Consider the following 26950-nt stretch of genomic DNA (forward strand, 5'->3'; position numbering starts at 1 on the left):
CACCTTAATGCATCCTATGCATTAAGATGCAAAAACACCTGCCAGTGACCGGCCCCCCCAGCCCCCCGTTTTACTTACCTGAGCCCTGGAATTTCCCACGGTGGAGACGCGCTCTTCCTCTGCTCGGGGTCCCGGCTCTTGATTGGATAGATTGATAGCAGCGCAGCCATTGGCTCTCGCTGCTGTCAATCAAATCCAGTGACGCGGGGGGGCGGGGCCAAGCCCTGCATTTGTCGTCTATGGACGCCGAATGCTGGACTTGGGAGTGCGCCAGCAAGGTAACCCCCTGGGGGAAGCGATTCTCAGAGGGGGTTATCAGATGTGGGGAGGAGGCGTGAGAGCCACCGAGGTACCCCAGAAGACGAGGATCGGGGGCCACTCTGTGCAAAACGAGCTGCACAGTGGAGGTAAGTATGATATGTTTGTCATTTTATTTTTTTTAAAAAACATTTTTACCTTTACAATCACTTTAATAAATGCATCTGCAAAGCTGTAAAACAGCCTACGCATTTCGGACGTTAGTCCTTAGTCATGGCTGACTAACGTCTGAAATGCGTAGGATGTTTTACAGCTCTGTACATGCATTTAATAAAGAAATACTATTTTGGATGTCATCCTGAGTGCCGACCTTCCCTTTCCTTTATTCTGGTACGTTGGAGGTGGCAGCAGTCTCAAGGTCTGAGCAGGGGGAGGAGCTTTTATGTGGGGAAAGTTGCAGCACCTATACACCTGATCTCCTGGGATTGCCTGGTGTTATAGATAGACTGTCAGAAGGCAGATAGCAGAAGAAAGAGAGAGCAGACAGAAACACACAGTGCATTGGGTTAAGGCAAGTACACACTATAGATATGCTTTGTTCATTGTCTTTATGGACCTTGCTTTGTGTACTGGTGGGCAGTCATGTTGGAACAGGAAGGGGCCGTCCCCAAACTGTTCCCACAAAGTTAGGAACATGAAATTGTCCAAAATGTCTTGGTATGCTGACGCCTTAAGGGTTCCCTTCACTGGAACTAAGGGGCCAAACCCAACCCCTGAAAAACAACCCCCACACCATAATCCCCCCTCTACCAAATGATTTGGACCAGTGCACAAAGCAAGGTCCATAAAGACATGGATGAGCGAGTTTGGGGTGGAGAAACTTGACTGGCCTGCGCACAGTCCTGACCTCAACCCGATAGAACACCTTTGGAATGAATTAGAGCAGAGACAGCAAGCCAGGCCTTCTCGTCCAACATCAGTGCCTGACCTCACAAATGTGCTTCTGGAAGAATGGTCAAACATCCCCATAGACACCCTCCTAAACCTTGTGGACGGCCTTCCCAGAAGAGTTGAAGCTATTCTACAGTATCTCACGAAAGTAAGTACACCCCTCACATATTTGTTAATCTTTTCATGTGACAACACTGAAGAAATGACACTTGTCTACAATGTAAAGTAGTGAGTGTACAGCTTGTATAACAGTGTAAATTTGCTGTCCCCTCAAAACAACTCAACACACAGCCATTAATGTCTAAACCGCTGGCAACAAAAGTCAGTACACCCCTAAGTGAAAATGTCCAAATTGGGCCCAATTAGCCATTTTCTCTCCCCGGTGTCATGTGACTCGTTAGTGTTACAAGGTCTCAGGTGTGAATGGGGAGCAGGTGTGTTAAATTTGGTGTTATCGCTCTCACTCTCTCATACTGGTCACTGGAAGTTCAACATGGCACCTCATGGCAAAGAACTCTCTGAGGATCTGAAAATAAAGAATTGTTACTCTACATAAAGATGGCCTAGGCTATAAGAAGATTGGCAAGGCCCTGAAACTGAGCTGCAGCCCGGTGGCCAAGACCATACAACGGTATAATGCCCCGTACACACGGTCGGATTTTCCGACAGAAAATATGTGATAGGACCTTGTTGTCGTAAATTCTGACCGTGTGTGGGCTCCATCACACATTTTCCATCGGATTTTCCGACATACAAAGTTTGAGAGCAGGATATAAAATTTTCCGACAACAAAATCCATTGTCGGAAATTCAGATCGTGTGTACACAAATCTGACGGACAAAGTTCCACGCATGCTCAGAATAAATAAAGAGATGAAAGCTATTGGCCACTGCCCCGTTTATAGTCCCGACGTACGTGTTTTACGTCACCACGTTTAGAACGATCGGATTTTCGACAACTTTGTGTGACCGTGTGTATGCAAGACAAGTTTGAGCCAACATCCGTCTGAAAAAATCCTAGGATTTTGTTGTCGGAATGTCCGAACAAAGTCCGACCGTGTGTACGGGGCATAACAGGACAGGTTCCACTCAGAACAGGCCTCGCCATGGTCCACCAAAGAAGTTGAGGTCACGTGCTCAGAGTCATATCCAGAGGTTGTCTTTGGGAAATAGACGTATGAGTGCTGCCAGCATTGCTGCAGAGGTTGTAGGGGTGGGGGGTCAGCCTGTCAGTGTTCAGACCATACGCCGCACACTGCATCAAATTGGTCTGCATGGCTGTCGTCCCAGAAGGAAGCCTCTTCTAAAGATGATGTACAAGAAAGTCCACAAACAGTTTACTGAAGACAAGCAGACTAAGGACATGGATTACTGGAACCATGTCCTGTGGTCTGATGAGACCAAGATAAACTTATTTGGTTCAGATGGTGACAAGCGTGTGTGGGGGCAACCAGGTGAGGAGGACAAAGACAAGTGTGTCTTGTCTACAGTCAAGCATGGTGGTGGGAGTGTCATGGTCTGGGGCTGCATGAGTGCTGCCGCCACTGGGGGGCTACAGATCATTGAGGGAACCATGAATGCCAACATGTACTGTGACATACTGAAGCAGAGCATGATCCCCTCCCTTCAGAGACTGGGCCGCAGGGCAGTATTCCAACATGATAACCACCCCAAACACACCTCCAAGAGGGCCACTGCCTTGCTAAAGAAGATGAGGGTAAAGGTGATGGACTGGCCAAGCATGTCTCCAGACCTAAACCCTATTGATCATCTGTGGGACATCCTCAAAACGGAAGGTGGAGGAGCGCAAGGTTTCTAACATCCACCAGCTCTGTGATGTCATCATGGAGGAGGGGAAGAGGACTCCAGTGACAACCTGTGAAGCTCTGGTGACCTCCATGCCCAAGAGGGTTAAGGCAGTGCTGGAAAATAATGGCGGCCACACAAAATATTGCCACTTTGGACCTAATTTGGAGATTTTCACTTAGGGGTGTACTGACTTTTGTTGCCAGCGGTTTAGACATTAATGGCTGTGTGTTGAGTTATTTTGAGGGGACATCAAATTTACACTGTTATACAAGCTGTACACTCACTACTTTACATTGTAGACAAGTGTCATTTCTTCAGTGTTGTCACATGAAAAGATAGAAGAAAAGATTTACACAAATGTGAGGGGTGTACTCACTTTTGTGAGATACTGTAGCTGCAAAGGGTGGGCAAACTCAATATTGAACCCTACAGACTTATGCCCCGTACACACGGTCGGACATTGATCGTACACACGGTCGGACTTTGTTCGGACATTCCGACAACAAAATCCTAGGATTTTTTCCGACGGATGTTGGCTCAAACTTGTCTTGCATACACACGGTCACACAAAGTTGTCGGAAAATCCGATCGTTCTAAACGCGGTGACGTAAAACACGTACGTCGGGACTATAAACGGGGCAGTGGCCAATAGCTTTCATCTCTTTATTTATTCTGAGCATGCGTGGCACTTTGTCCGTCGGATTTGTGTACACACGATCGGAATTTCCGACAACGGATATTGTTGTCGGAAAATTTTATATCCTGCTCTCAAACTTTGTGTGTCGGAAAATCCGATGGAAAATGTGTGATTGAGCCCACACACGGTCGGAATTTCTGACAACAAGGTCCTATCACATATTTTCCGTCGGAAAATCCGACTGTGTGTACGGGGCATTAGACTGGGATGCCATTAAAGTTCATGTGCGTGTCAAGGCAGGAGTCCCAATACTTTTGACAATAGAGTGTATCCTAAAGCTGATCAGGTGGTTATAGTGAAGGCAGACCCTGTCACAAGAGGAAGGATTAAGGCATTATGGGACAGGTTTGACCCCCCCCCGCTTCATATCCCTTCAACTGACATTGATAAAGATTACAGTAGGCAGAAAGAAGCCACCCTATTTGGATTGTTTGTGCTTCCCATCAGGCAAATGCTTACTGCATCCCACCATGTAAAGTGACCGGCGGTTGCACATGTTTGACCAAATTACCTATCCTACTGATTTACTGCAGAAGCAAGAAGGTCATAGTTGGGCCCCCTGGACGTCCACCTGGCCCTAGGATCCTGCCTTGGTTTCCTTGAGGATGGTTCGGCTCTGCCATCCATTTAGCAGTAAGCTTAATGCCGCGTACACATGGGCAGACTTTTTGACCGGACTGGTCCAACGGACTATCAACGGACTTTCCGAATGGACGGACTTGTCCACACAAGATCACAACAAAGTCCGACGGATTCGTACATGATGACGTACGACCGGACTAAAATAATGAAGTTGATAGCCAGTAGCCAATAGCTGCCCTAGCGTCGGGTTTCGTCCGTCAGACTAGCATACAGACGAGCGGACTTTTCGATAGGAACTGGGTCCGGCAGAGTTCCGACGTAAAGATTTGAAACATGTTCCAAATCTAAAGTCCATCAGATTTTCGACCGAAAAAGTCCGCTGCAGGTCCGATGAAGCCCACACACGGTTGAGTTGTCCGCCGCACTCGGTCTGTCGGACCAGTCCGGTCGAAAAGTCCGCTCGTGTGTACACGGCATTAGAGTCAAGATTCTCCCTCTACATCATTATCATTAAATCTGGTTGTACAATTATATTGTAACATGTACAGCCAGCTGGTGGTCCTAAAAACTGGTGAAGATGGATGGGTGACTTTTTTTTTTTTTTTAACCGTATTTAAATTGTAAAGCATTTAGCCTTAGCTTGGAATGTACAATTAAGGGTCCGTGTGCCCCAAACTGATTTTTTTGGTTTTGGTGGATGGGTAAACCACCTGAGGGTTTGTCAGTTGGCCCTGGTGGACCAAGTTTTGCATGTTCCAGCTCCTCCTAGTACATTCTTCATAATATAAAATAAATTCTGACAGAAAGAGAGACTCTTCCATAATGGCCACAGCAAATGTGCAGACCTAGGAAGTCAATTCAGAGATCTCACCAATAGAAAGCGATAGAAGAAATGATCTGGTTGTTAGTAAACCTCATCTCTAGGCAAAAAAAGTCCCAGAACAAACCCACTTTTTTATTTACCTGAATCTGCTGTCACATGACCCTCCATGGCCCCTTTTCTTGTAGTGGAAACCTAATATCTGCTACTGAAATCCAGGCCCAACAACCAGTCTTGTTTCTGCCTCTCGAGCTGTGATGTCATGAGGCCAACTTGAAGTCTTCATGGCCCTGTAAGGACCCCTTCCACAGGCTCCTCTTACAGCCAATACAAAGTGTCCATATTACACAGGCACTCCCTGGACTCCCCTAAACTGCAGTCCAGAAAAATGAAAAGAGATCACATGACTGGGCATTCTTCTCACTGACCACCAAAGTAAGGAGCATTCTTCCTACTGACCACAAATGTAAGCTGCATTCTTCCCACTGACCACCAATGTAAGACGTTTTGTTTCCACTCATCCCTGATGATAATGATTGGTTTAGAGATGGTTCCTCAAGACCTTAGAATTATTTGAAGGGTTCATCTGGGGTAAGAAGGTTGAGAAAAGCTGTTTTTAAACAGAGGCTGGCATTGTTTTCCATCTGCGCAGAGTAGTTTATCTCAATATTTTACCATTCATGAAATGTGACTCGATGTCCTTCGCCCAATGTAAAGAGGGCATTCTTCCCACTGACCACCAATGTAAGGAACATTCTTCTCACTGATCACCAATGTAAGGGGCATTCTTCCCACTGACCACCAATGTAAGGGACATTCTTCTCACTGACCACCAATGTAAGGAACATTCTTCTCACTGATCACCAATGTAAGGAACATTCTTCCCACTGACCACCAATGTAAGGGACATTCTTCCCACTGATCACCAATGTAAGGAACATTCTTCTCACTGATCACCAATGTAAGGAACATTCTTCTCACTGATCACCAATGTAAGGAACATTCTTCTCACTGATCACCAATGTAAGGAGCATTCTTCTCACTGATCACCAATGTAAGGAACATTCTTCTCACTGATCACAAATGTAAGGAACATTCTTCTCACTGATCACCAATGTAAGGAACATTCTTCTCACTGATCACCAATGTAAGGAACATTCTTCTCACTGATCACCAATGTAAGGAACATTCTTCTCACTGATCACCAATGTAAGGAACATTCTTCCCACTGATCACCAATGTAAGGAACATTCTTCTCACTGATCACCAATGTAAGGAGCATTCTTCTCACTGATCACCAATGTAAGGAACATTCTTCTCACTGATCACCAATGTAAGGAACATTCTTCCCACTGATCACCAATGTAAGGAACATTCTTCTCACTGATCACCAATGTAAGGAACATTCTTCTCACTGACCTCCAATGTAAGGAACATTCTTCTCACTGATCACCAATGTAAGGGACATTCTTCCCACTGATCACCAATGTAAGGAACATTCTTCTCACTGATCACCAATGTAAGGGACGTTCTTCTCACTGATCACCAATGTAAAGAACATTCTTCTCACTGATCACCAATGTAAGGAACATTCTTCCCACTGATCACCAATGTAAGGAACATTCTTCTAATTGATCACCAATGTAAGGAACATTCTTCCCACTGATCAGCAATGTAAGGAACATTCTTCCCACTGATCACCAGTATTGGGGGGGCAGGAAGGGGGGGGGGAGTGCTCGGTATTGGTGGGGCAAGTGGGGGGGAAAGTGACAGTATTGTGGGGCAAGAAAGGGGGAAAGTGCCCAGTATTGGGGGGCAGGAAAGGGGGGAAAGTGCCCGATATTGGGGGGGCAGGAAGGTGTGGAAGTGCCCAGTATTGGAGGGGGCAGGAAGGGGGGAAAGTGGAAAGTGGAGAACATTCTTCCCACTGATCACCAATGTAAGGAACATTCTTCCCACTGATCACCAATGTAAGGAACATTCTTCTCACTGATCACCAATGTAAGGAACATTCTTCTCACTGATCACCAATGTAAGGAACATTCTTCTCACCGATCACCAACGTAAGGAACATTCTTCTCACTGATCACCAATGTAAGGGACATTCTTCTCACTGATCACCAATGTAAGGAACATTCTTCTCACTGATCACCAATGTAAGGGACATTCTTCTCACTGATCACCAATGTAAGGAACATTCTTCTCACTGACCACCAATGTAAGGAGCATTCTTCTCACTGACCACCAATGTAAGACGTTTTGTTTCCACCCATCCCTGATGATAATGATGGGTTTAGAGATGCTTCCTCAAGACCTTAGAATTATTTGAAGGGTTCCTCTGGGATAAGAAGGTTGAGAAAAGCTGTTTTTAAACAGAGGCTGACATTGTTTTCGTCTTGTCAGAGTAGTTTATCTCAATAATATTTTACCATTCATGAAATGTGAATCGGTGTCCTTCGCTGCTCCATGCATTCAAGGCTCACATGGATAGGGTCACCTTATTTACTATACAAAGACTTGGTATGAATGCTCCCGGTACAATTTATTTGTGTAAATGGTCCGCTCACCACGGCTCTAATCCACCTTTTCTCAACGATTTTGCAGCAATTATCTGCCATGAACATTCTACAGTGTGACTTCAATGGTAGCCTTGTAACTGTAGGTGCTTTGTGCAACGTATCTTCCAGAATAATGGAGAAATCTGCCTCTTGTGAAATAATAGAACAATATTAAATACTTTCCCTTGAAGCTTATCCTTGAAGGCTGTACATATTGTCAGATGCAGGCATTAAATAATTCAAATAAACAGATCGTTGTGATAATAGAGGCTATAGAGTACAGAATGTATTGGTGAAGAAGTTAACACATCTGTTTTATTCGTAAAGCTGAACTCCAGCCTTACCTTTATTCTTCCTCTTATGAGACATTTCCTCTTCTGGTATGAGGTGGAGAACTCTCATTTTCTCGCACCTTGGTTTGGGATACATGCAGGACCGGATTAAGAGCATCATGGGCCTGGTGCTGAGGATTTCGGTGGGCCTTTTTATGGAAATGCCCAGACCAATTTTCAGCGCTGTCACACTTTGAATGACAATTGCGCGGTCAAGTAATGCTGCACCCATATGACATTTTTAGCATTTTTTTCACACAAATATACTTTTCTTTTGGTGGTATTTAAACACCCCTGAGTTGTTGTTTTTTCCCGCTAAACAACAAAAAAAAGACTGACATTTTTGAAAAAAAAATGTTTTTCTTAGTTTGTTATAACATTTTGCACATAAGTAATTTTTCTTTTTCATTGATGATGCTACATTGATAGGTTGCACTGATGAGGCAGCACTGATATGCAGCACTGATGGGCACTGATAAGGTGGAACTGATGGGCACTGATAGGCAGCACTTATGGGCACTGATGAGGCAGCACTAATATGTGGCACTGATGGGCAATTATAGGCAGCACTGATGTGCTGCATTGATGGGTGACACTGATGAGCTGCACTGATGGACACTGATAGGTGGCAATGGCATTGATAGGTGGCATTGATGAGCTGTACTAATGGGCACTCATGAGCTGCACTGATAGGCAGCATTGATAGGTGGCACTTATGAGCACTGATTGGGCGACACTGATGAGGCTGAAAGGCGGCACTGGTGAGCTGCACTGATGGACACTGATAAGTGGCGCTGATAGGCAGCACTGATGAGCTGCACTGTTGGGCACTAATAGTCGGTACTGATGAGGCAACACAGATGGGCACTGATAGGCGGCACTTATGGGCACTGATAAGATGGCATTGATGAGACAGCACTGATGGGCTCTGATAAGCTGCACTGATGAGCTGCACTGATGGGCACTGACATGCAGCACCTATGGGCACTGATGAGGCAGCACTAATATGTGCCACTGATGAGTTGCACTGATAAACTGCACTGACAGGTGGCACTGATAAACTGCACTGATAGGTGGCACTGATGAGCTGCACTGATAGGTGGCACTGATGAGCTGCACTGATAGGCAGCACTGATGAGCTGCACTAATGGGCACTGATAGGTGGCGCTGATGAGCTGCACTGATAGGCAGCACTGATGAGCTGCACTAATGGGCACTGATAGGTGGCGCTGATGAGCTGCACTGATAGGTGGCACCGATGAGCTGCACTAATGGGCACTGATAGCCCTCCCGAAGAGTTAACCCACTTCAGCCAGTACACTGAGCTGCACATAAGGATAGCAACTTATCATCTGCCCGACTTCCCCAGCCCCATGCAGAGTTTACTTGCAGTTGTTGTATAGTGCTTCCTCCTCCTTGCTTGCAGCGGCGGTGCCCACACTCCTTTCCCATTGAACCTCTCGGGCCGGCCTCTGGATGACGTCACGCTGGCTGGGACGTCAAGCTCCACATAACAAGAAAGTGTGCCGGACTCCAAGGGGAGGAGTGTGCTCAGCCTCGGCGCACTGGTACCATGCTACAAGAGGCCGTTCTGCAAGGCAATGTATGTAGCGGCCGCTGGCCGGCTCACTGTCTGTATTGGACCTATAATTCAGCTGTCTGGCGTCTGCAAGGCAATGTATTGGCCTGCGGTTGGCAGCCAGTAATTGGGTCTAGAATCAATGTATTGGTTCGATATTATGGTAGGGGCCTGGAGCTGCAGCTCCAATAGTTAATCGGGCCCTGGCTGGTTCAGTCTCAACTGATGGCCTATAAAAAGGTGTCTCATTACAAAGCTGTCAAACAAGAAACATCTCATGATGGGTAAAAGCAAAGAGCTCTTTCAAGACCTTCACAACCTTATTGTTGACAACGTACTGATATCATTGGTTACAGAAGGATTTCTAAACTTCTGAATGTTCCAGTGAGCACTGTTGTGTCATAATCCGGAAGTGGAAAGAACATAATTTCACCATAAACCAGCAACGGCCAGGTGCTCCTCACAAGATTTCTGACAGAGGAGTGAAAAAAATTATCAAAAGAGTTGTCCAAGAGCCAAGGACCACTTGTGGAGAGCTTCAGAATGACCTGGAATTAGCAGGTACACAATAAGTAATGCAGTCACCCGCCATGGCATGTATGTACTCTCACCACCCACCTGCCATGGCCTGTATGCACGCTCACCACCCGCCATGGCCTGTATGCACGCTCACCACCCACCCGCCATGGCCTGTATGCACGCTCACCACCCACCCGCCATGGCCTGTATGCACGCTCACCACCCACCCGCCATGGCCTGTATGCACGCTCACCACCCACCTGCCATGGCCTGTATGCACCCTCACCACCCACCCGCCATGGCTTGTATGCACCCTCACCACCCACCCGCCATGGCCTGTATGCACGCTCACCACCCACCCGCCATGGCCTGTATGCACGCTCACCACCCACCCGCCATGGCCTGTATGCACGCTCACCACCCACCTGCCATGGCTTGTATGCACCCTCACCACCCACCTGCCATGGCCTGTATGCACGCTCCCCACCCACCTGCCATGGCTTGTATGCACCCTGACCACCCACCTGCCATGGCCTATATGCACGCTCACCACCCACCTGCCATGGCTTGTATGCACCCTCACCACCCACCTGCTATGGCCTATATGCACGCTCACCACCCACCTGCCATGGCCTGTATGCACGCTCACCACCCACCCGCCATGGCCTGTATGCATGCTCACCACCCACCCGCCATGGCCTGTATGCACGCTCACCACCCACCTGCCATGGCCTTTATGCACGCTCACCACGCAAGACTCCATTGCTGGAGAAAAAGCATGGTGAAGCTCGTTTAAAGTTTGCTACACAACATTTAGTGAAATACGGGGAGAATATAGTCTGGTCAGATGAGACCAACATTGAACTCTATGGATGCCATAATACACACCATGTTTGGAGGTCACATGGCACATCACCCCAAAAACACCCCTATAACAACAGTGAATTTTGGGGGTGAGAACATCATGGTGGGGGGGGCGGGGTTGTTTTTCAGCATACGGTACTGGCAAACTTCATGTCATTGAAGGAAGGTTGAATGGTGATAAAAATCTGCTGCCATCTACCAGGTTGATGAAACGAGGGAGGACATCTCAGGAGGACATTTCAGGAGGACATCTCAGGAGGACATTTCAGGAGGACATCTCAGGAGGACATCTCAGGAGGACAATGATCCCAAACACAAAGCCAAGGAGAAAGAAAATAAAGCTGCTAGAATGGCCCAGCCAATCACCTGACTCAAATCCAATAGAAGATCTATGGAAAGAACTAAAGATCGGAGTTTATAGAAGAGGCCCACAGAACCTTCAAGATTTGAAGACTGTGTGGAAGAATGGGGCCAAAATCACACCTGAGCAACGCATGCGACTCGTTTCTCCATACAGGAGGCGTCTTGAAGCCGTCATTACCAACAAAGGATTTTGTACCGAGTATTAAATACATTTCAGTTGGCGGGTTCAATTCTTTTTCCCAGTGTCCTTCCATTTTATTACACAAAACTTCATTTCTGAACGGATTTGTTTTGGTGTCTTTGTACGGATTGGATGGATTGTTTCATGTCAATATCACCTTTACCAATAGATTTACAGAGAACAATAGTGACGTGTTCTATACTTATTTTACCCGCTGTATATCCCATAGTATGTGGACTCTATAACTTTCCTACAGACTAAATAATAGACACTGATTTGGGTTATTTTCACCAAGGAAATGTAGCAGAATACATTCTGGCCTAAATTTATGAATAAAGATTATTTTTTTTTGCAAAATATTAATACAGAAATTTGTGGGGTCAAAAATTTTAACTTTTTTTGTTTATTTAGCAAGAAAAACCACAGTGGTGATTAAATTCCACCAAAAGAAACTATTTGCGTGAAGAAAAATGCAAAAAATTAAAATTTGGGTGCAATGTTGCATGACGGTGCAATTGTCATTCAAAGTGCGAGATCACTGAAACCTGAAAGTTGGTCTGGGCGGGGGGAGTGGCCGGTATTGAAGGGGATAAACTGAAACACAGGCAAGGATTGCAAGACAAAAAAAAGCTGCACCACCACTGATGGACCACTTGACCCCCCCCCCCCCCCCCCCAGGTCAACTCATTTCTCTCATACATGGAAATCTCAACATTTTATGTTAGAGAATTACTTAGAACATCCAGACAATAAACAATATATATATGTATAAACACACACACTCATCGGCCACTTTATTAGGTATACCTTTTCAATTACTTGGTAACACAAATTGCTAATCAGCCAATCACATGGCAGCAACTCGATGCATTTAGGTGTCTAGAAATGGCGAAGAAATATATACACATACAGGATCTCACAAAAGTAAGTACACCCCTCACATTTGTATAAATCTTTTCATGTGACAACACTGAAGAAATGACACTTGTCTACAATGTAAAGTAGTGAGTGTACAGCTTGTATAACAGTGTAAATTTGCTGTCCCCTCAAAATAACTCAACACACAGCCATTAATGTCTAAACCGCTGGCAACAAAAGTCAGTACACCCCTAAGTGAAAATGTGCAAATTGGGCCCAATTACAGTGCCTTGCAAAAGTATTCACACCCCTTGGCATTTTTTCGTGTTTTGTTGCCTTACAGCCTGGAATTAACATGGATTGTTTGAGGATTTGCATCATTTAATTTACAGAACACGCCCACAACTTTGAAGATGTTTTTTTTTTTTTTTATTGTGAAGCAAACAACAAATAGGACAAAATAACAGAAAAAGTCAATGTGCAAAACTATTCACCCCCCTAAAGTCAATACTTTGTAGAGCCACCTTTTGCGGCTATCACAGCTCCAAGTCTCTTTGGATAAGTGTCTATGAGCTTGCCACATCTTACCACTGGGATTTTTGCCCATTACTCCTTGCAAAACTGCTCCGGCTCCTTCAAGTTGGATGGTTTGCGCTTGTTAACAGCAATCTTTAAGTCTGACCTCAGATTTTCTATTGGATTGAGGTCTGAGCTTTGACTAGGCCATTGCAACACATGTCACCTGAGTCACTGGAGGAATCACTGGAATATTGCCTGCAATTTGTTCATGTTGGACTTTAGTTTTACATTCATATCTTTATTTTATGCGCTGTACTGCTTTTTCTATATGCTATTTTATGGGATTTGATAAATTTACCCTCAGTATCACAGCTGCTTTTTAGTTAGGCTTTGGTCCGCGCTGGTTGATTTTCGTTTATATTGGCCATTCCAACACATTTCCATGTTTCCCCTTAAACCACTCAAGTGTTGCTTTAGCAGTGTGTTTGGGGTCATTGTCCTGCTGGAAGGTGAACCTCCGTCCTAGCCTCAAATCACACACAGAGTGCTACAGGTTTTGCTCAAGAATATCCCTGTATTTAGCACCATCCATCTTTCCCTCAACTCTGACCAGTTTCCCAGTCCCGGCTGCTGAAAAACATCCCCACAGCATGATGCTGCCACCACCATGTTTCACAGTGGGGATGGTGTTCTTTGGGTGATGTGATGTGTTGGGTTTGCGCCAGACATGTTTTCTTTGATGGCCAAAAAGTTCAATTCTAGTCTCATCAGACCAGAGCACCTTCCTCCATACATTTTGGGAGTCTCCCACGTGCCTTTTCCCAAACTCAAAACGCGCCATTTTGTTTTTTGCTGAAAGTAATGTCTTTCTTCTGGCCACTCTGCCATAAATCCCTACTCTATGGAGCGTACGGCTTATTGTCGTCCTATGTACAGATACTCCAGTCTCTGCTGTGGAACTCTGCAGCTCCTCCAGGGTTACCTTAGGTCTCTGTGCTCCTCTCTGATTAATGCCTTCCTTGCCCGGTCTGTGAGTTTTGGTGTGCGGCCGTCTCTTGGCAGGTTTGCTGTTGTGCCATGTTCTTTCCATTTGGTTATGATAGATTTGATGGGGCTCCTAGGGATCATCAAAGATTTGGATATTTTTTTTATAACCTAACCCTGACTTGTACTTCTGAACAACATTGTCCCTTACTTGTATGGAGAGTTCCTTGGTCTTCATGGCAGTGTTTGGTTAGTGGTGCCTCTTGCTTAGGTGTTGCAGCCTCTGGGGCCTTTCACAAAGGTGTGTCTATGTAATGACAGATCATGTGACACTTAGATTGCTCACAGGTGGACATCATTTCACTAATTATGTGACTTCTGAAGGTAATTGGTTGCACCAGAGCTTTTTATGAGCTTCATAACAAAGGGGGTGAATACATACGCACATGCCAATTATCAGTTTTTTATTTCTGAAAAATAGTTTTATGTGTATATTTTTCTAATTTTACTTCACCAACTTAGTCTATTGTGTTCTGATCCATCACATATAATTCAGATTAAAAAACATTGAACTAAAGGCTGTAATGTAACAAAATAGGTAAAAAGCCAAGGGGGTGAATACTTTTGCAAGGCACTGTATGTAGGTGGGATGCAGTGCGGTGGCAATAATACTGTACACGCATTCTGAGTGCAATGGAAAGACTTGAAATAATGCACAGACAGTTTATAAATGACCTGGTGGGAAGGCAGCCCAATCGGGAACACTTGTAGAAAGCAGGATTCAGCTGAACTGACAGCGCCTGTAGAGGGGGGAAGAATGCAGACTGGCCGCCTTGTGCCCAGGCAGGCAGATGTCCAGAGAAGTTGCAAGCCCTATGCTTTTCCTTCTCATCAGCAAACGTTCCCTGCTGCTAGTTCTGTCCCTACCAGGTGGGGTACCTGTCCCTACTCTACCAACTCGCAAAATGCATGCCAAACCTGGGGGGCCAGGGCCTTAAAAATACTCTGCTTGACCCAAGATGGCTGCTAAAGTAACATGGGGAGGCAGCATCCAATGGGATAGCTTCTCCAGTGACCCAGGAAACCATAGAGGAACCATGTTCCTCCTGACTTCCTCTCCAACTGCAGTGCTGCCGCGGAAGAGCACCACCTGCAGTGGTGAAAGTTGACTGCGCCTGCCTACATGTACATGACGGCACCAAATTCCATGGTCCTTTAACCACTTCAGCTCCAGAGGATTTTACCCCCCCAATGACAAGGCCATTTTTGTTATTCAGCACTGTGCTACTGTAACTAGCGAGCGCGCGGTCACGCAATGCTGTACCCAAACAAAATTTATATCATTTTATACAAATAGAGTTTCCTTTTGGTGGCATTTATTCACCACTGGGCTTTTTATTTTTTGGGATATCAATGAAAAAAAACTGAACATTTAAAAAAAAAAATGTCACTTTCTGCTATAAAACATATACAAAAAATAAATAAAAAACAAACAAATTTCTTCATAAATGTATTCTGCTACATGTTTTTGGTAAAAAAAACAAAAAACTAAAAAAATGAAATCCAATAAGTGTATATTGATTGTGTAGGAAGGTCCCGGGGCCCCAGAGGTCTAATGGTGACCTCAAGGGTTAGAGACAGCTGTTAGACCCACTCTACCTTTCTGGTAGAGTGGATTACGAGGCATGGTGGGTGTGGTGCCCCAGTCACTTTTTGAATGCAAACAAGACATTTATTGTCTCTTAACAGAACTGTGGGAGAGAGGGTTAGGGCCAGGACACCCTTAGGTAGATGCAATTATAATTGGCAGACTCCGAGACTTCTATAGGTAGACAGCTATACAGTTTGAGGCCTCCAGCCGGACACCACGTCTGTATAGGTAGGACCGCTGTCTCCTCTGGCAACTTATCTTGCAACAGTCACTAACGGTTGTTGTACATAACCTTTGGTAACACAGAATAGTCCTTTACTTATCTCACAGTGTCCCACTGTAGATCTTCACTCACTGAGCTCCCAGTCTCTCGCTAGACTTCAAGATCCCAGTCATCACCGGATCCCCTGAGCTCTTCCACAGCTATCCCGCTGTATACTCCTCAAGCGTCACCCCCGCTATCCCGCTGTATACTCCTCAAGCGTCACCCCCGCTATCCCGCTGTATACTCCTCAAGCGTCACCCCCGCTATCCCGCTGTATACTCCTCAAGCGTCACCCCCGCTATCCCGCTGTATACTCCTCAAGCGTCACCCCCGCTATCCCGCTGTATACTCCTCAAGCGCCACCCCCGCTATCCCCCTGTATACTCCTCAAGCGTCACCCCCGCTATCCCGCTGTATACTCCTCAAGTGTCACCCCCGCTATCCCGCTGTATACTCCTCAAGTGTCACCCCGCTATCCCGCTGTATACTCCTCAAGTGTCACCCCCGCTATCCCGCTGTATACTCCTCAAGTGTCACCCCCGCTATCCCGCTGTATACTCCTCAAGTGTCACCCCCGCTATCCCGCTGTATACTCCTCAAGTGTCACCCCCGCTATCCCGCTGTATACTCCTCAAGCGTCACCCCCGCTATCCCGCTGTATACTCCTCAAGCGCCACCCCCGCTATCCCCCTGTATACTCCTCAAGCGTCACCCCCGCTATCCCGCTGTATACTCAAGCGTCACCCCGCTATCCCGCTGTATACTCCTCAAGTGTCACCCCCGCTATCCCGCTGTATACTCCTCAAGTGTCACCCCCGCTATCCCGCTGTATACTCCTCAAGCGTCACCCCCGCTATCCCGCTGTATACTCCTCAAGCGTCATCCCCGCTATCCCGCTTTATACTCCTCAAGTGTCACCCCCGCTATCCCGCTGTATACTCCTCAAGCGTCACCCCGCTATCCCGCTTTATACTCCTCAAGTGTCACCCCCGCTATCCCGCTGTATACTCCTCAAGTGTCACCCCCGCTATCCCGCTGTATACTCCTCAAGCGTCACCCCGCTATCCCGCTGTATACTCCTCAAGTGTCACCCCCGCTATCCCGCTGTATACTCCTCAAGCGTCACCCCCGCTATCCCGCTGTATACTCCTCAAGCGTCACCCCGCTATCCCGCTGTATACTCCTCAAGTGTCACCCCCGCTATCCCGCTGTATACTCAATCGTCATCCCCGCTATCCCGCTATATACTCCTCAAGCGTCACCCCCGCTATCCCGCTGTATACTCCTCAAGCGCCACCCCCGCTATCCCCCTGTATACTCCTCAAGCGTCACCCCCGCTATCCTGCTGTATACTCCTCAAGCGCCACCCCCGCTATCCCCCTGTATACTCCTCAAGCGTCACCCCCGCTATCCCGCTGTATACTCCTCAAGCGTCACCCCGCTATCCCGCTGTATACTCCTCAAGTGTCACCCCCGCTATCCCGCTGTATACTCCTCAAGTGTCACCCCCGCTATCCCGCTGTATACTCCTCAAGCGTCACCCCCGCTATCCCGCTGTATACTCCTCAAGCGTCACCCCGCTATCCCGCTGTATACTCCTCAAGTGTCACCCCCGCTATCCCGCTGTATACTCCTCAAGCGTCACCCCCGCTATCCCGCTGTATACTCCTCAAGCGTCACCCCGCTATCCCGCTGTATACTCCTCAAGTGTCACCCCGCTATCCCGCTGTATACTCAAGCGTCATCCCCGCTATCCCGCTATATACTCCTCAAGCGTCACCCCCGCTATCCCGCTGTATACTCCTCAAGCGTCACCCCCGCTATCCCGCTGTATACTCCTCAAGCATCACCCCCGCTATATACTCCTCAAGCGTCACCCCTGCTATCCCGCTGTATACTCCTCAAGCGTCACCCCCCGCTATCCCGCTGTATACTCCTCAAGCGTCACCCCCGCTATCCCGCTGTATACTCCTCAATCGTCATGCCCACTATCTTGCTGTATACTCCTCAAGCGTCGCGCCCGCTATCCCGCTGTATACTCCTCAAGCATTCCCCCCCGCTATCCCGCTGTATACTCCTCAAGCATTCCCCCCCGCTATCCCGCTGTATACTCCTCAAGCGTCGCGCCCGATATCTCGCTGTATACTCCTCAAGCATTCCCCCCCACTATCCTGCTGTATACTCATCAAGCGTCACCCCCACTATCCTGCTGGGTCCCTGGCTTGGCACTCACTGATGCTTTCCCACTTCTTCTGGTGAGAAGCCTGTTCTGGTACTGGCCTCAGCTTACTCACTGTAGTCTCCATTGACAAGGTGGATGGTCCCTTAGTGGCGACAGCTTCCCCTCTACCTCCGACCACAACTGGTTCCCCGTCCGGCTGAACCTTCTCAACTCAGTTGGATTCCAATCCTGCAGTCCCAACCCTACGCTGGTTCTCCTGCTCCTGGATAGGCCTCAGGCAGCCTAGCAGCCAGGTGTCCCCGGGATAGGCCTTGGGCTTCCGGCCTAGCAGCCCAGGACGACATAACACACGTCCACCCAATAAGCCGCCCAGGTGGCACAGAACCCCAATCACCTGACTCCACCCAAATAAATAGGCTCTCCCAGCAGGCCAAGGGACTTAAAGAAAACCCTGCCTATTGGCTGAGACATCCCATCCATTCATGATCTGTCTTTTTATGCCCTTGTCTTATCTAATGTCACCAGCTACCATGCCACCTACTGACTGAAGAGAGAAGTGCAGCAATTCCAGAATTAGGGGGAAATCAGTGGATCTTCTAACAGTTAGCCAGGACAATTACTACCTGGCAAACTAAATTTGTTAGCAACCCTGCCTAAACACCAGGGTGCTACAATTGCTTTGTGTGAAAGTTATAGTGTCTACAAACTATGGTATATATATATATATATATATATACTGTCATTTTAATTTTTTTTTTATACTACTAATGGCAGCGATCAACGACTTATAATGGGACTGTGATAGTGCGGTGGGAAATCTGACGCTGACTGACGCTGCGGGGGAACTGACTAACTGCCACTGACATCACCAGTGACACTAATACAGTGATCAGTGACAATAATATGCACTGTCACTGTACTAATGACACTGGCTGGGAAGGGGTTAACATCTAGGGGCGATAAAAGGGCATAAATATGTGCCTAACTATGTGTAATGTGTGTACAGTGTGCTGCTTTTACTAGTTGATCTCTAAGTTTCTCATCCCTGCTTTGCTTTGCAGGTGTCAGGGCTGGGCTCAGCCCTTCCTTCTCTGAGCTGGCCGCTCAGCTGTCGGCTAATTGCCAGCTCCTATCTCTCCACAGTTACTCAGCTGTTGATGATATCCTGCTCGTCAGTCCTGCCTACTTAAGCTGTCCAGTCCAGAGGAGCTCTGCCTTCACCTTGGTCAACATCACAGAGACTATCTCCTGCAATCTTGTTCAAGACTTGCTTTGCTGATATCCCTTCTGGCTCCAGATCTTGGTTGCTGTTCCACTACATTGATCCCTGACTTCTGGCTTGGCTGACTATCCATTCCGGTTACTGAATTTTGGCTATGTTTTGACTACGTTTGTTCTTTTTACTTTCATTATTAAACAAATGTGATTTAATTGTACTTCTGTCTCAGCTTGATTTTTATGGTTTCTGACAGCAGGGATGAGAAACACAGAGATTGTTCCCTATGTACAGAGCTCTGTGTTGAATGTCAACACAGAGCTCTGGGCTGTGATTGCACACACAGCTGATCAGCAGGTCGGGACTTGCTGTGCCCCTAGGGGGTGCCAGCCGGGGGGGGGGTTGGGCACACGCCCTAAACCCGGATGTAGGCAGCAACATATGGGTACGTGGCTTTGCCTACAGCGGTCACGTGTCCGCAGTACAATGTGGGCGGGCACTAAATGGTTAAAAACAATAGAAAACCATACATACCGGGGATTGACCCTTTTATTAGAACATGCAAAACATCATCAATCCAGAATTAGAAAGGAAAAAAAAAATCTTCCTGTACTTCTTTAGGCAACATGAAGAGACACAACAGTAGAACAATGAAAACTCTGATATATATATATATATATATATACTTTGTAAATTCTAAACTGCCCGGGGAATACAATGAAATATGAAAGCCGAAATGACACAAACTGATTTCCATTTACTGGTGACATGCACCCCCCCCCCCGGGGCTGCAATGGTTATTTCAGGTGCTGGACTCTCGCTCCGGAGACCCCCGTGGGTCATTCAGGTCCACCCTTGTCACTTTTAGAAAAAAATAATTCTTTTTTTTTTTTCCGAATGTCAAAAATCAGCCATAGGGCTTCCCCGTGTCACATCTACCAAACAAGATGTCTTGACAGACAAGAGCATCACCCGTGGGAGGGGAAAAAAAATGTCCTGTGAGCGACACGCTTTCCCTGTGTCTGGTATACCAAGCATAGACGGTCAGCAGCACCGTTTCTGTTAAAAGACTATGGAGAAAAAAAACAGATTAAAAATAACAAAAAAATAAATAAAAATCCACAGATGACCCAAACTGAGGATAAAAATGTATTTTATATTCTTTGGTATTTATTTTCCATATTTATACAGAGCCCATAAAACCATTATTCGTATTATATAATCAATTTGAAAAGAAAACAACATAACAGGGATTTTCAAGGTGTCAAAATCATAACTCCAAAAGATATAAAATATCAACAATTTTATAACAATAAAAACATTGTTAAAAATAATATATATACATTAGATATGTGCAATTCGTTTAGTTCCAAATTTGTTCATTCAGAAAATCCGAAATTCGAAATTTCGGAAATTTTAACATTTGGAAAATCGAAAATCCCAAAATAAGAATGAAAAACCTGAAAATTCAAAAGAACGGAAATGCGAAAAATAAGAACAAAAATTCAAAAACCCAAAAGTTTGAAAATCTGAAATAATAACTAAAAATAACCTAACTATAACTAACTATTACATTATACGTATTGGAATTTCCTTTCAAATTTGTCTGTTAGTGAACGTTACGAATGTATCCGAAGTTAACAATTATCCGTAATAACAAATGCCGTATCTAAATGAACGGAACAAAACAAATTAATAATAATAAATAATAATAATAAAATCGTATTATTATTTTTTATTATTTAGTTCCGTTCCATTTGTTTCGATGCAGCATTCTTTATTTTGGATAATTCGTAAATTCAGATAAATTCGTATTCGTTATGTTCACTAACAGCCAAATTTGAAAGGAAATTCCAATACCTATAATTTAATAGTTATTTATTGTTAGTTATTATTTCAAATTTTAGGATTTTTTGGATTTTCGTTCTTTCTAATCTTCAGATTTTCCTTTCTTACTTTCGAGTTTTCGAACTTTACGAATTTCCAAATTTTCGAATTGTCAAATTTTCGAATTCCGAATTTTTGAATTTACAAATTTTAGAATTTACAAATTTCGAATTTTCAAATTTACGAATTCCGAATTTACGTATTACAAATTTTCAGCTTTACGAATGTTCGAATTTACGAATTTTTTAAATTTACGAAAAAAACAATAAATTAAAACGAACACATTTTTTGGCAGTGCACATGTCTAATATCTATGCAGCTTGAATATATGTGCAGTGACTTCAGCTCTACGTGTTTCACCTGTTGGCTTCCTCAGGAAACTTATGAGTACTGCATAAGATGCCACTAAAAATAAGATATAATATTTGTGAATAAGCCAACAATTATACATATGAAATTCATAACAAAATAACAATATACAAAAACACACAGTATGTTACATAGTTACATAGTTAGTAAGGTTGAATAAAGACACCAGTCCATCCAGTTCAACCCAAGTTAGTGTGTGTGCGTGTGTACAATTATCCCTAACCCTGTACATCGCACACTCACATCAGTCCCTACGCTCAGAAGCCGATTAACCTACCAGTATGTCTTTGGAGTGTGGGAGGAAACCGGAGTGGCCGGAGGAAACCCATGCAGGCACAGGAAGAACATGCAAACTCCAGGCAGGTAGTGTCGTGGTTGGGATTCGAACCAACGACCTCTTTTTACTGCTAGGCGAGAGTGCTACCCACTACACCACTGTGCCGCCCCATGTAAATGGGTTGCTTGGAAGGTTGTCTTACCAAGGGTGCTCAGAAAAACTGGATCGGATCAAAATTTTGTAGCTGGTCTCTTGGATTCTAGTGGCCAATGAAGACATCTGGGCAAAGTGAAGAATCTTCTCCCTCTGCGGATCCGTGAATTGGGTTTCAAGATCCGATTCCCGTTTAGAAATGAACTCAGGAATGTGCCCTGTCTCTGGTTGGATCAGGGAGGCGTAAATCAGCGAGAGACAGTGACGGGTTGGCTCTTGCCTATGGCATAGTCCTTTTATTCTAACAGTACATCCAATCAGAATTCAGATTGGTGTGTAGGCCTCTACGGCATATTCAGTGTTGAGTTTTGTGTTTAGCTTTTCCAACTACAAAGAACACTAACATCAATGCGGCAATACCGTGCAATACTGATAGAAAAACAATGGCGGCCAAAATAACCCTCCAGAGTTCCTAGAAAAAAAATGGTTGTTTATTTCTTCTTTGGTTAAATCGTCATTTATAAGTCTCAGTCATAGAGAGTCGTTGGAGAGGACAATAGAGACATGCATCAAATTATTGTTCCATGGCATCCGGGGAGCCACTCTAAGCACTGACATCCAGTTTATTACTGTATTGTCGTGTGAACTGAAATGACTGGGGACTCTTTTGAAGGTCGCATACAGTTTTCTTCCTGTCATTTACCTTAAGGCGTTCTGGTGTTATTAGATTTGGGATCCAGCTGCCAGTCAGCAGTCAAGGGCACCATTTCCATTCCTATACCGGGGCCTCCTGCTTATTGCTCTCTGATGTCGGCGTGTTTTACCGTCTGAAAAGGATGGAAATGAAAAATAAAAGGAAGATGATAAATAAATGTGTATCTGTCTTCTAATGTTTTGTTAGGCCGCTGAGCTGCTGGAGATTTCCAGCCCGTTGTATGCAGTCGCAGACTATAAGGAGGGCAGAATTGGTGATTGCCTGGGGCCCTAGACCTCGGGGGGGAGATGGGGAAACCATAGGGATGCTAAAAAGTTCTTCAGTGCTTTTTATAGTAACTTAAGTTCAGCTTTGCAAGTTATTACAGCAGTGGTAGTCAAATTACTTAAATAGTGGACCTCAAGTGTGGCCCCTGACATCACCAAAGGGCCACACATAATAATCAGTGAATGTAATATTACAAAATTCAGTAAGGGACTGCAGACATGCAGCAGCAGATGGTTATAGACTATGGACATTCTGAAAGAGATGGTCAGGGATTATGGGCATGCTACAAGGGCATGCAACAAGAGATGGTCAGGGATTATGGGCATACTACAAGGACAAGCAACAAGAGATGGTCAGAGACTAAGGGAATGCTAAAAGACTATAGGCATTCTATAAGAGATGGTCAGAAACTGTGGGCATGCTCCAAGAGATGGTCAGAGACTAAGGGCATGCTACATGAAATGGTCAGAAACTGCGGGCATGCTACAAGTGATTGTCAGAGACTAAGGGTATGTTATAGTATATAGTCAGAGACTGTGGGAATTCTACATGAGATGGTCAGAGACTAAAGGCAAACTACAGGAGATTGTTAGAGACTCTAAGTGTTCTAAAGAGATGGTCAGAGATTGGGGCATGCTAAAAGAAATGCTTAAAGACTATAGGCATTCTACAAGAGATGGCAAGAGACTAAGGGCATTCTACAAGAGATGGTCAGAGAGTACAGGCATAGTACAAGAGATGCTTAGATACTGCGGGCATGCTTCAAGAGATGGTCAGAGACTAAGGGCATACTATATTAGATCGTCAGAGACTGTAGGTCTTCTACAAGAGATGGTCAAAGACTGCAGGCATGCTACAAGAGATGGTCAGAGACTACAGTCATGCTTCAAGAGATACTCAGAGACTGCGGGCCTGCTATAAGAGATGGTCATAGACTATGGGAATGCTACAAGAGATGGTCAGAGACTAAGTACATGCTACAGTAGATAGTCAGAGACTGTAGGTGTTCTACAAGAGATGCTCAAAGACTGCAGATATGCTCCAAGAGATGGCTAAAGACTAAGGGCATTTTACAGGAGATCATCAGAGACCAGGGGCATGCTTCAATAGATGATCAGAGGGTCAGGGCTTACCACAGTAGATCATCGGAGACTGTAGGTGTTCTACAAGAGATTGACAGAGACTACAGTCATGCTTCAAGAGATACTCAGAGACTGCGGGCCTGCTATAAGCGATGGTCATAGACTATGATAATGCTACAAGAGATGGACAGAGGGTGGGGATATGCTTCATGAGATGGCCAAAGTCTATATCAATGCTCCCACATTTGTGCTCCCTACAGCCCTGTTAAAAATGGCTTGTGCCACATTTGACATTTCTTTTAGCAAAATCCATTATAAAAAATCAGAAGAAAATAACATAAAGAGAAGAAGAAAGGATGGTACAAAAAATTGTAAGATTATGTAAAATAAATACAGCAGACCGTTGAACTTCTAGAAGCCAGTTTACATCCATGCAATAATTTTAAAAAATATATATTTATGCTAAAAAAAATTCAGTTATGCAAGTGGGAGAGAGGGAAGGAAGCGCTATTTGTTGGTGGAGGTCCGCTTTAAGCAGACTGACCATAAATGCCCCCTTGTGGTGATATCTGATATTTCAGAGTTGAACATTGAGGAGTGTGTGGGCAGGTTGAAACAGTTATGTGCTGTCCCAACCAGGAGGGTAGGAGTTAAGGCCATGCCCGGTTTCTTGGTCTTTTTAACGGGTCTGACCCACTTGTCCTGTGCGATATAAATTGGGACAGTGGTCTGGTACATGGAGGACCCCTGGGGAGTTTGAGAGAGCCCTCCCATAGCAGAGCACCAGGAGGGGCATTGAAAGAGAGATTTAGTGGAGCGGTGGGTTCCGAGATCCCTAGGGGATTGAGACGGAGGATGACACCCAGAGGAGCCACTGCTCACATGTAGAGACGTTTAACTTGGAGTTTGCCCTGAAGACACCAGTACTGGAGTATGCCTCAGAAGGATTTGCATCTATGTGAAAGTGCCTCTGAAGGACTGTTATTGCTGGATTACACCTTCGCAGGTATGCCGGGGCAGCACTCAAGCCTGTAGTTATAGTTAGGGAATTAGGAATGAATAATGCCTTGCCTGTTGGTCTGTGAGATGTCTAATTTGCACCTTTCTTAAATAAAGTATTGAACCTTGTCCTTGCCTGGTCTGAAGTTACTAAAGAGTTGTATTGTAAGTAACCAACACACACATAGTTGACCTAGTGGATCTTAAAACATTGGGGTATGAGAGTTTTCGTGTGGAAAGTAGTAATGTGAAGACACCTGTGGTAACCTAGAGTAAAGGAAGTTAACAAGCAGCCTGTCATAAATGGTACAGCCTCTAGCAGCGAGGGAGATGTTGTCGGCACTCCTTCTGTCAGCAGTCTGTCTCCCATAGCAATGGAAGGGGATTGCACCACAGAGGTTCCCATCCTGTAAAGAGGTACAAAATTTCAAGAGTTGAGTTGAGTGCACGGCAGGGCCCACTCCGCTACTGGGGAGTAGTAGTCGAAAACGCTGGACAGGTGAATGTGGACATTGGCTCCTCCTAAATGTGGAATACAGAGAAGGTGTACATTGTCATGGGGAACTGAGAGTTAACTGGTGAACAGTTTCAGGCCCACCTTAAGGTCAAGCATTGCCCCATGGCAGACTCAGCCTTGTCCCAGGGCATTGATGAAAACTACACAAAACAGGGGTACCCCATGTGTGTCTGTAACGTCACCCTGTATAAGGTCAGAAGGACCCACATGGGGTAGGCCTTCCATGTGACCAAGTACTTGTCCACGAGTTAATGGGGAAGCATGGAGGACGTGATGACCACTCTGTCACCTGGTCGCCCCTACTACCCCCCTTTACAAGTGCTGTGGAGATCTGCAGTTAATGCCCCGAGACGAGGATTAGAAATTCATGCAGTAAGCAAGCAAATTAAAAAAAGAAACAATTCTCGGTATTGTGTTAGTAATCGCACTATCTGCTCTGGTTTTGCTACACACCTGTCTTACCAGCTTGTTGTGCCGTCTCTTTATTGATAAAACAACTGGCACAATTTGCTTCATAATTGCTGTAGGGAAGATCTTGCGTGCCCTAAGTGTGTGCCTCCGAGGTATGTTTGTAATTTGTCTAGACAGCTAATTTACTTGTTTACCGGCTACGTGAATCCGAGCGTTCACCTCTCATTTTTCTTGAGTTTTCTTTGTTTTAATTCAACACGGCGAGACGACATTAACCTCCATAACTTGGAGAGGTGTCAGACCAGCAAATAATTCTACATGGAGAGCTGACACAAACAGGGAAGCCATGACATGCAAGTGGGCTGAGCAGGACTGCGCCTGCACAGCTGTTGGGGTATACTGGGACCCGGCTGTAGAGCTCAGGGGACTATGTTGCTGCATGAAGTAGAAAGTATAATGGATCCTAATAAAAACAGCCCTGTCATCAGAAGGGTTTATTACATTTAACATTCCTGGGTAATATTCTGCCTAGGCTAATATAAAATCATATCACTTGGTTTCCCCTCTAGGTTGGCGGTTGCTGCTGTTCCTTATGCTGCCATTGGCACTCAGGGCAATAGTAATGAGGCAGTAATAATCCTGGTCTATTGATCATTTATGTCCCCTCTGGGCAACCACTAGAAGGTTCATGGCCAGTGATGCATGCTGGGGAAGGATATAAAGGTTCGGGGAGGGGCCTGGTTAGTTCTTTTTCCCCCAGAAGGGGTATAGGTGGTATGCTGCATGGTGCGGTCGGCAATAATTCACAAAGTGAGTTGTAATAAAGATCTTGTTTTGAAGGAATGCCGTAACAGTTCACAACAAAACCAGGAGCACTCACGATTTCCAGCAATGTGAATGGAGCGATACTAAACCGGACTGACAGAGCCTGTAAAGAGAGCAGAATGCGGCGGATGTCCAGAGGAGTTGCAGACCCTACGCTTTACCTCCTTGTCAGGAACCTTTCCCTACCACTATTACTGTCACTAATAGGCAGGGTACCTTTCACTACACTGCCCACTTGTCAAATGCGCACTGAAACTGGGA

At 45.5% G+C, this 26950-nt stretch overlaps 1 long non-coding RNA gene across 1 annotated transcript in view; it reads left to right on the forward strand.

Moving 5' to 3' along the window:
- LOC141110190 (uncharacterized) overlaps positions 1-19407 on the forward strand; it is a 138474-nt gene extending 119067 nt beyond the window's left edge. Inside the window, exon 3 of the long non-coding RNA XR_012236256.1 lies at positions 19033-19407. This is a non-coding gene — a long non-coding RNA (uncharacterized lncRNA). The remainder of the gene's footprint in view (positions 1-19032) is intronic.
- Positions 19408-26950: the final 7543 nt, after the last annotated feature.

This window comes from Aquarana catesbeiana, linkage group LG10 (assembly GCF_042186555.1).
Source record: "Aquarana catesbeiana isolate 2022-GZ linkage group LG10, ASM4218655v1, whole genome shotgun sequence".
Classification (NCBI taxonomy): Eukaryota; Metazoa; Chordata; class Amphibia; order Anura; family Ranidae; genus Aquarana; species Aquarana catesbeiana.